A 10,541-nucleotide genomic window follows, 5' to 3' on the forward strand; every position below is an offset into this window, starting at 1 on the left:
CTACTTTGAAGAATCTAGCCAACCAATCTGGGTTTGGCAGATGCCAGGAGAATGCTACCTGCCCCAATGCATAGTACCAACTGTAAAGTTTGGTGGATGAGGAATAATGTTCTGGGCCTGTTTTTCATGGTTCGGGCTAGGCCCCTTAGTTCCAGTGAAGGGAAATCTTAACGCTACAGCATACAATGACATTCTAGATGACTTTGTGGCAACAGGGAAAGCCCTTTCCTGTTTCAACATGACAATGCCCCTGTTTACAAAGCGAGGTCTATACAGAAATGATTTCTTGAGATCGGTGTGGAAGAACTTGACTGGCCTGCAAAGAACACTGGATTGGCCTGCACTGACCGTTGAAGTGAGAGAAACATGATAAATGTTGACAGACCAGCTTATGTTTGCAGATGAAGACTCAGACTCATCCAGTCCTGATTAGAGTGTGAGAGCGAGAGTGAGAACATGAACAAACAAGAGAAGGAGAGAAGGAGTGAGGGGGAGGAGAGAGCTCAGTGCGAGGGTAATGGAATAGCCTGCATGTTGGTTGTGTGTCTCACTTGGCGAGGAGTGAGGGAGTATTGCGTCAGTAGTGCCTTTCAAACACAGAGAAAATGTAATAAACTAAAAATAGTGAAAAACCTCATTGTATTCATTATGGTCATTCAGAGGGAAGTGTTGCGTGTGTCACATGGTCTCCTTTTTCAGGGTAGAGAATAAGAAAAGAGGATATGTTCCTCTCTCTCACTTACGCTTTCTTTCTTTCATTCTCATAAACACGCACACACACCTGTTCAGTACTGGCTGGGCCATATCTAACCTCATCTACAACGTTTGATTAGGTGAGATCAAGCTTTTATGTGACATAATCTACCAGATCACACACACAAAGAGAGACACTTTCCTAAAACAGTCTGATGGGTGTCATGCTGTGTGTGTGATGTGCTGCTGACTGAGTGATGTTGAAGAGTCATGACTCTGTTCTGCAGAGGGTTTAATGTTGGTTTAAACCAGGCTGTTCTGCAGAGGGTTTAATGTTGGTTTAAACCAGGCTGTTCTGCAGAGGGTTTAATGTTGGTTTAAACCAGGCTGTTCTGCAGAGGGTTTAATGATGTTAAAGCAGGCTGTTCTGCAGAGGGTTTAATGTTGGTTTAAACCAGACTGTTCTGCAGAGGGTTTAATGTTGGTTTAAACCAGGCTGTTCTGCAGAGGGTTTAATGATGTTAAAGCCGGCTGTTCTGCAGAGGGTTTAATGTTGGTTTAAACCAGGCTGTTCTGCAGAGGGTTTAATGATGTTAAAGCAGGCTGTTCTGCAGAGGGTTTAATGTTGGTTTAAACCAGGCTGTTCTGCAGAGGGTTTAATGTTGGTTTAAACCAGGCTGTTCTGCAGAGGGTTTAATGTTGGTTTAAACCAGGCTGTTCTGCAGAGGGTTTAATGATGTTAAAGCAGGCTGTTCTGCAGAGGGTTTAATGTTGGTTTAAACCAGGCTGTTCTGCAGAGGGTTTAATGTCGGTTTAAACCAGGCTGTTCTGCAGAGGGTTTAATGCTGGTTTAAACCAGGCTGTTCTGCAGAGGGTTTAATGTTGGTTTAAACCAGACTGTTCTGCAGAGGGTTTAATGTCGGTTTAAACCAGGCTGTTCTGCAGAGGGTTTAATGTTGGTTTAAACCAGACTGTTCTGCAGAGGGTTTAATGTCGGTTTAAACCAGGCTGTTCTGCAGAGGGTTTAATGTTGGTTTAAACCAGACTGTTCTGCAGAGGGTTTAATGTCGGTTTAAACCAGGCTGTTCTGCAGAGGGTTTAATATTGGTTTAAACCAGGCTGTTCTGCAGAGGGTTTAATGTTGGTATAAACCAGGCTGTTCTGCAGAGGGTTTAATGTTGGTTTAAACCAGGCTGTTCTGCAGAGGGTTTAATGTTGGTTCAAACCAGGCTGTTCTGCAGAGGGTTTAATGTTGGTTTAAACCAGGCTGTTCTGCAGAGGGTTTAATGATGTTAAAGCAGGCTGTTCTGCAGAGGGTTTAATGTTGGTTTAAACCAGGCTGTTCTGCAGAGGGTTTAATGTTGGTTTAAACCAGGCTGTTCTGCAGAGGGTTTAATGTTGGTTTAAACCAGGCTGTTCTGCAGAGGGTTTAATGATGTTAAAGCAGGCTGTTCTGCAGAGGGTTTAATGTTGGTTTAAACCAGGCTGTTCTGCAGAGGGTTTAATGTCGGTTTAAACCAGGCTGTTCTGCAGAGGGTTTAATGCTGGTTTAAACCAGGCTGTTCTGCAGAGGGTTTAATGTTGGTTTAAACCAGACTGTTCTGCAGAGGGTTTAATGTCGGTTTAAACCAGGCTGTTCTGCAGAGGGTTTAATGTTGGTTTAAACCAGACTGTTCTGCAGAGGGTTTAATGTCGGTTTAAACCAGGCTGTTCTGCAGAGGGTTTAATGTTGGTTTAAACCAGACTGTTCTGCAGAGGGTTTAATGTCGGTTTAAACCAGGCTGTTCTGCAGAGGGTTTAATATTGGTTTAAACCAGGCTGTTCTGCAGAGGGTTTAATGCTGGTTTAAACCAGGCTGTTCTGCAGAGGGTTTAATGTTGGTTTAAACCAGACTGTTCTGCAGAGGGTTTAATGTTGGTTTAAACCAGGCTGTTCTGCAGAGGGTTTAATGTTGGTTTAAACCAGGCTGTTCTGCAGAGGGTTTAATGTTGGTTTAAACCAGGCTATATGGAGCTACATTATGTGGTCTCCTTAACACAGTAGCTACATGCATTTACATTTATATTTTTGTAGGGGGATAAGACTGAGTTGTCTTTTTTAAGATGCATGGAGTTCTCTCTTATTGCCCTCGGTCTGTTCCTCTCTGATACTGCCTGGGTTGGATGATATGTGTCAATAGGCTGCTACTTTCTATCAAACCCTTTTTCTATTCCTTTCAGTTCCCGGCTGCTCACTGTGCAATTTTAGATTAAGCAAGATAATAATCAAACACACTGTGCTTCAGGCACTCAGGTGTAGGGACATTCAGTCAGTGTTGCAGTGTTAACACAGCCATTACCAAGTCACAGGTAGCTCAGAGAAGAAGATGACCTCTGTTGAAACATAGATTTCTCACGTGGACTTTAAGTTAAGATCGAATGCTAAGACGATTGCGGCGTTCGCTGTTGCTGTGTGCTGTTGATGTGTTCAAATGAGTGGCAGTGGTGGCAAAGGGAGGTCTGAGACGGAATGAGAACATTAGAATGTTATCAGGGAGAGGAAAAGATAGCATCCCCTCTGTCACCACAGCAGGAAAAAGTTGACAGTTGAGTGTCGATTTTAGCAGACATACCAGCCTCACAGATCCATAACCTTCCTGATAGGACTGACTGCTGTCTGCTTTCTATAGTGCTGTGTGTGTGTGTGTGTGTGTGTGTGTGTGTGTGTGTGTGTGTGTGTGTGTGTGTGTGTGTGTGTGTGTGTGTGTGTGTGTGTGTGTGTGTGTGTGTGTGTGTGTGTGTGTGTGTGTGTGTGTGTGTGTGTGTGTGTGTGTGTGTTTGTGTGGGTGTGCGTGCGGGTGGGTGGGTGGGTGGGTGCGTGCGTGCGTGCGTGCGTGCGTGCGTGTGTGTGTGGGTGGTTTGGTTGTTCAGTCTTATCTAGGCTAAAAATCACAGCATCATCAAAAACATGACTGTGCATCCCCAGAGCTGAGCTGTCAATCAATAAGTCTGACCTTTTGACCTTTTACCCAACATTTAAACTTTGCCCCCTGGACACCCAGGAATGGACTCATCTGGACTCATCAGAGCTGTCTCTCTCACTCTTTCTCTCTTTCTGAGTGATGTTGATCTCAGACAACTCTCTCTCACGCTCTCTCTGCCTCTCTCTTTCTGTCTGTCTCTGGTTCCACCATCAAACGCCTGTTTATGAGCTTCACAGGAAAAACACTATTTTTATGTCTCCTCCTCTCACCGTGGCAACAGAGTTTACAGGGCTGCCAGACTGTTACTGGAGTACTCCCCTCACTCTCCTCTCTCTCCCCTCTCTCTTCTCTCTCTCCCCTCGCTCTCCTCTCTCTCCCCTCTCTCTCCTCTCTCTCTCTCCTCTCTCTCCCCTCTCTCTTCTCTCTCTCCCCTCTCTCTCCTCTTTCTCTCCCCTCTCTCTCTCCCCTCTCTCTCTCCTCTCTCCCTCCTCTCTCTGTCTCCTCTCTCTCACCTCTCTCTCTTCTCTCTCTCTCCTCTCTCCCTCCTCTCTCACTCCCCTTTCGCTCTCCCCTCTCTCTCGCATCTTTAATATCAAAAGGATTGGACTAGTTAATGTTTCATTGGGAAATAGTTGTTCTGATGTTGTGTTGGTGGGGAGGGTTACAGAAAGGGCAACTCTCTCCCGTTCATAGTGAGGTCACCTCTGGTCTTTGTCTAATGTCAGGAAAACACAGAGGACCCAACAGATGGCAATGGTCTCCAACGCTGACCTCTATTAGACAGATGTCTCACCTGTTCTATTAGAAACACACTCCCATGGCTGTGATGTAGGAGTGACACGATTCTTGAAGAAGTATTATCTGCATTGGCAGCCAAATCACAGTGAATGGAGCTGAATGGAAGTCTGAATGGTTGGTTCCCACGTGTAGCTGAGGCTTCTTCCTGGTCTCTTTGATTACACAATCTATGTTGAGTCGTGTTTTATCTCATTCTAGCAATACGCTGGTCTCCACCATTCAATTAGCTGCCTTTCACTGAGGCCTCAATTAGTCTCTCCTTTCTTCCTTCCTCTCCACCATAATCGCATCCAATTAGAACGCTGTAATTACCTTGTTGCCCAGAGAGGCCTGATTGGCTGGTTTAAGAGCCCAGATGGGGCAGGGGGTGGGGGTTTGCTGTAACAGGCCTGGAGACAGTTTGCTGATATGTTCTAATCTGTCATCAACCTGTGCTGAAACCTTTGGTTCGAGCCTCATTTACCTGAGGCTGAATGAAGTGCTACTGAAAGGTGCTACCTAATGTCCACATCATTACAAAACTCACTGTGACAAAACTAAATGACTCAAACATTTCAATATTGAGCTAACCACCTCCATCACCGGCAATGCATCGGCGGCGTTGTCCCCACAGTGAAGGTTCGCTGCTTCCCCAATCAAAAGCCCGGGATTAACACAGAGGTTGGCGTTAAGTTCAAGGACAGGGCTCCCACACACAGGGCTATCCCAGACAACCTATCCCAGATAACTATCCCAGAGGCTATGGCTGAGGACAGGAACAAGTACAAGAAGACTTCGCTAGAGTCATCAAACAAGCAAAAGCACAATATAGGAATGAGGTGGAATCATACTACACAGGCCCCAGTGAACGGTTCGAGAGATTCAAGTTCCTTGGTGTCCAAATCACTTAAAATGGTTCACTCACACAAGCACAGTCGTGAAGAAGGCATGACAGCGCCTCTTCGCCCACAGGAGGTTAAAAAGGTTTGTCATGGGCCCTCGAATCCTCACAAGGTTCTACAGCTGCACCGTTGAGACCATCTTGACTGGCTGCATCACCGCTTGGCATGGCAACAGCACCGCCCTCGATCGCATGGCGCCACAGAGGGTGGTGCCGTCAGTCCAGTCAGCCCAGTACATCCCTGGGGCCAGAAAATGGTTAAAGACTCCAGCCAGCCAAGCCGCAGACTGTTCAGACTGTTCAGACTGTTCTCTCTGCTTCCGCACGGCAAATGGTACCTGACACCAACCAACAGCTTCTATCCCCAAGCCATAATACTGCTAAATAGCTAACAGAATGGCAACACGGACTATCTGAGTTGATCTTTGTATTTTATTCTTATGTTTGCACCGTCTCTATACACACTCACACACACTGACACTCCAACACACACATAGCACATACATTTATACTGAGTCTACACACACACACTCACTACAGTCATCATAAACGCTGCTGCTACTCTGTTTATCATATATCCTGATGCCTAGTCACCTTACCCCTCTACATGTCTCCCTCTATCGATCCAGTATCCCTGCACATTGTAAATATGCTACTGGAACTGATCCTGCATATAGATAGAATGATTACTTACTTTCTCCTGTTCTTCTTATTTCTTATTTTGATTTCTTGTGTGTTTTTGTTCTAGCTTGTGTTATTTTTGGTGCAACATTGATATTGATTACTGCATTGTTGGGTTTGGAGCTTGTAAGAGAGGCATTTCACTGTACTTGTGAACGTGATATTAAAATGTTATAAACAATATATACATCTAAGAATACAGAGCCATTCCTTTATCTGAATCACGTTGTGCTGCTGGGTGTGTTGTCAGTTTTATTTTATTTATTTTATTTTTATTTCACCTTTATTTAACCAGGTAGGCTAGTTGAGAACAAGTTCTCATTTGCAACTGCGACCTGGCCAAGATAAAGCTTAGCAGTGTGAACAGACAACACAGAGTTACACATGGAGTAAACAATTAACAAGTCAATAACACAGTACAAAAAAAGGGGAGTCTATATACATTGTGTGCAAAAGGCACGAGGAGGTAGGCGAATAATTACAATTTTGCATATGAACACTGGAGTGATAAATGAACAGATGGTCATGTACAGGTAGAGATATTGGTGTGCAAAAGAGCAGAAAAGTAAATAAATAAAAACAGTATGGGGATGAGGTAGGTGAAAATGGGTGGGCTATTTACCAATAGACTATGTACAGCTGCAGCGATCGGTTAGCTGCTCAGATAGCACATGTTTGAAGTTGGTGAGGGAGATAAAAGTCTCCAACTTCAGGGATTTTTGCAATTCGTTCCAGTCACAGGCAGCAGAGTACTGGAACGAAAGGCGGCCAAATGAGGTGTTGGCTTTAGGGATGATCAGTGAGATACACCTGCTGGAGCGCGTGCTACGGATGGGTGTTGCCATCATGACCAGTGAACTGAGATAAGGCGGAGCTTTACCTAGCATGGACTTGTAGATGACCTGGAGCCAGTGGGTCTGGCGACGAATATGTAGCGAGGGCCAGCCGACTAGAGCATACAAGTCGCAGTGGTGGGTGGTATAAGGTGCTTTAGTGACAAAACGGATGGCACTGTGATAAACTGCATCCAGTTTGCTGAGTAGAGTGTTGGAGGCAATTTTGTAGATGACATCGCCGAAGTCGAGGATCGGTAGGATAGTCAGTTTTACTAGGGTAAGTTTGGCGGCGTGAGTGAAGGAGGCTTTGTTGCGGAATAGAAAGCCGACTCTTGATTTGATTTTCGATTGGAGATGTTTGATATGAGTCTGGAAGGAGAGTTTACAGTCTAGCCAGACACCTAGGTACTTATAGGTGTCCACATATTCAAGGTCGGAACCATCCAGGGTGGTGATGCTCGTCGGGCATGCGGGTGCAGGCAGCGATCGGTTGAAAAGCATGCATTTGGTTTTACTAGCATTTAAGAGCAGTTGGAGGCCACGGAAGGAGTGTTGTATGGCATTGAAGCTCGTTTGGAGGTTAGATATCACAGTGTCCAAGGACGGGCCGGAAGTATATAGAATGGTGTCGTCTGCGTAGAGGTGGATCAGGGAATCGCCCGCAGCAAGAGCAACATCATTGATATATACAGAGAAAAGAGTCGGCCCGAGAATTGAACCCTGTGGCACCCCCATAGAGACTGCCAGCGGACCGGACAGCATGCCCTCCGATTTGACACACTGAACTCTGTCTGCAAAGTAATTGGTGAACCAGGCAAGGCAGTCATCCGAAAAACCGAGGCTACTGAGTCTGCCGATAAGAATATGGTGATTGACAGAGTCAAAAGCCTTGGCAAGGTCGATGAAGACGGCTGCACAGTACTGTCTTTTATCGATGGCGGTTATGATATCGTTTAGTACCTTGAGTGTGGCTGAGGTGCACCCGTGACCGGCTCGGAAACCAGATTGCACAGCGGAGAAGGTATGGTGGAATTCGAGATGGTCAGTGACCTGTTTGTTGACTTGGCTTTCGAAGACCTTAGATAGGCAGGGCAGGATGGATATAGGTCTGTAACAGTTTGGGTCCAGGGTGTCTCCCCCTTTGAAGAGGGGGATGACTGCGGCAGCTTTCCAATCCTTGGGGATCTCAGACGATATGAAAGAAAGGTTGAACAGGCTGGTAATAGGGGTTGCGACAATGGTGGCGGATAGTTTCAGAAATAGAGGGTCCAGATTGTCAAGCCCAGCTGATTTGTACGGGTCCAGGTTTTGCAGCTCTTTCAGAACATCTGCTATCTGGATTTGGGTAAAGGAGAACCTGGAAGGGCTTGGGCGAGAAGCTGCGGTGGGGGTGGAGCTGTTGGCTGAGGTTGGAGTAGCCAGGCGGAAGGCATAGCCAGCCGTTGAGAAATGCTTGTTGAAGTTTTCGATAATCATGGATTTATCGGTGGTGACCGTGTTACCTAGCCTCAGTGCAGTGGGCAGCTGGGAGGAGGTGCTCTTGTTCTCCATGGACTTCCCAGTGTCCCAGAACTTTTTGGAGTTGGAGCTACAGGATGCAAACTTCTGCCTGAAGAAGCTGGCCTTAGCTTTCCTAGTGGTGATGAGATCTACTGATCCTTTCCAACCAATCTGGGACCTCCTCCCATCAGGCCTTGGCCAGGCAGCTATCTTTCTCAAGAAGAAACTCTCGGCTGACGAACACACACAGCAGTTCACAGGCCTCACAGCCTCAACGGGGTTGGTGCTCTATCTTACCCTCTCGCACACACATGCACATGCATGCCACACACACATGCACACACTTGTATGAATGCAGACACACACACAGTTACATCAGAGGTTCTGGCAGTGATACTTCTCATTGATAGACTGTGACTCTCCTCATAAACACACACACACACATTTCCTCTGTACTCAGTTAATTACTTCCTGTTGTCCAATCATGCCCCACTTCAGTGATCAGGGGAAATCTGCCAATCAGGTATTCTGTTGGGGGAAATCATTACCTCTCATGTGCTGACACACACACACACACACACACAAACACACAAACACACACACACACACACACACAAATGAGGACGGATTGCAGTTCAGAAACAATTCCCAAGGGCCTTGTTATTGATATCCCTGCCTTACAGGAGAGAAAGGTATTCACTGTTTCCCTTTTAAGAGCTGCCGAGGTCAGAATACATGTTTTGTTTCCAAATAGGGTCACAAGCCATTTTTTGTGTAATAACTAACCCTACTACCCTACACACACACACACACTGTCAGACAGCCACAATATGGAGTCTGAAGTATAGTGAACACTAGTTTCAGACCACTGTGTTTGAGGATGTGTGCGTGCAGTGTGTGTGTGCATTGTGTGTGTGCGTGTCTGTGTGTGAGTGTGCATGTGTGCATGTGTGTACAACCTCCATGGTCTACCCATCCCTCCATCCATCATCGTCCTCCTCAGCTAATGAAGGTCAACGAAAAGACTCATTAAACCAAATCACGATCCCCCCTCATAGCACTGGACAGAATGGACCAGGAGAGAAGGAGAAAAGGGAAGAGAGAGATGAAGGAAGGGAGCGAGAGAGATGAATGGAGAGAGAGGGAGATGGAAGAACACATGGGAAAGAGAGAGGGAGAGACAGAAAGACGACAGGAAAGATTGGAGAGAGGAGAGGGGTAGCCTGATGATTCCTCAAAGGCCATGGGAGAGCATGAATGATCGTTTCATTTGCGCTCTACTCCTCCGTGAAAAATTGATTATTCGGCCAGATTTGCCTTTTCATGTGTTTTTTTTTCTGTTTGGCAGCCAGTCTGTCTGTTTGGCCAGAGTCTAAAGTCCTGTCCTTTTCTGTGGAAGAGTTACAAGGCTGTACTGTGTGAAGAGCTATAACCTCAACCCTCTGCTCCTCAGGAGAGCTCTTCTAAAATTGTATCTGTATCCAACCACCTCCTCTATCCTTCTCTCATTTTACCATACCTACCCTGGCGTTCTTCTTTCGTCTGATCATCTACTCTTCATTCATGTGACCACATCTTCCATTTATTTCATTCTACCATGCCCATATCTCACCCCTCAGTCCTCTCAGTCCCCTCAGTCCTCTCAGCCCTCCCAGCCCTGTGCTTCTCTGGCGTGGACATTTGAAACAGTGTTTAAGTATTTCTGCTGGGCCATAGACGTGACTGGCGCTGTTTGGCATGTTGGTTATAGTTATGGGTGAAGGCATAGGGCTGTGTATGTCTCTATGTCCCTGGATGTCTCTGTGTGACTGTGTGTGCCCCTTTATGTCTGTGTATGTAGCACTTCAGGATTATCCCCTGGTTAAGACCCTGTGTCTGACTGAACAGGCCTGTCTGCCGCCTGCAGATTACCCAGCAGCACGGAGAACACAACACGCTCTGGGAAGACATAGGTCAGAACACCAGACAGAAGAAAGAGGGGAGATAGGCCAGAACACCAGACAGAAGAACGAGGTGAGATAGGCCAGAACACCAGAGAGAAGAAAGAGGGGAGATAGGCCAGAACACCAGACAGAAGAAAGAGGGGAGATAGGCCAGAACACCAGACAGAAGAAAGAGGGGAGATAGGCCAGAACACCAGACAGAAGAAAGAGGGGAGATAGGCCAGAACACCAGACAGAAGAAAGAGGGG

The sequence above is a fragment of the Oncorhynchus masou genome, chromosome 13, assembly GCF_036934945.1.
Source record: "Oncorhynchus masou masou isolate Uvic2021 chromosome 13, UVic_Omas_1.1, whole genome shotgun sequence".
NCBI classification, from domain to species: domain Eukaryota; kingdom Metazoa; phylum Chordata; class Actinopteri; order Salmoniformes; family Salmonidae; genus Oncorhynchus; species Oncorhynchus masou.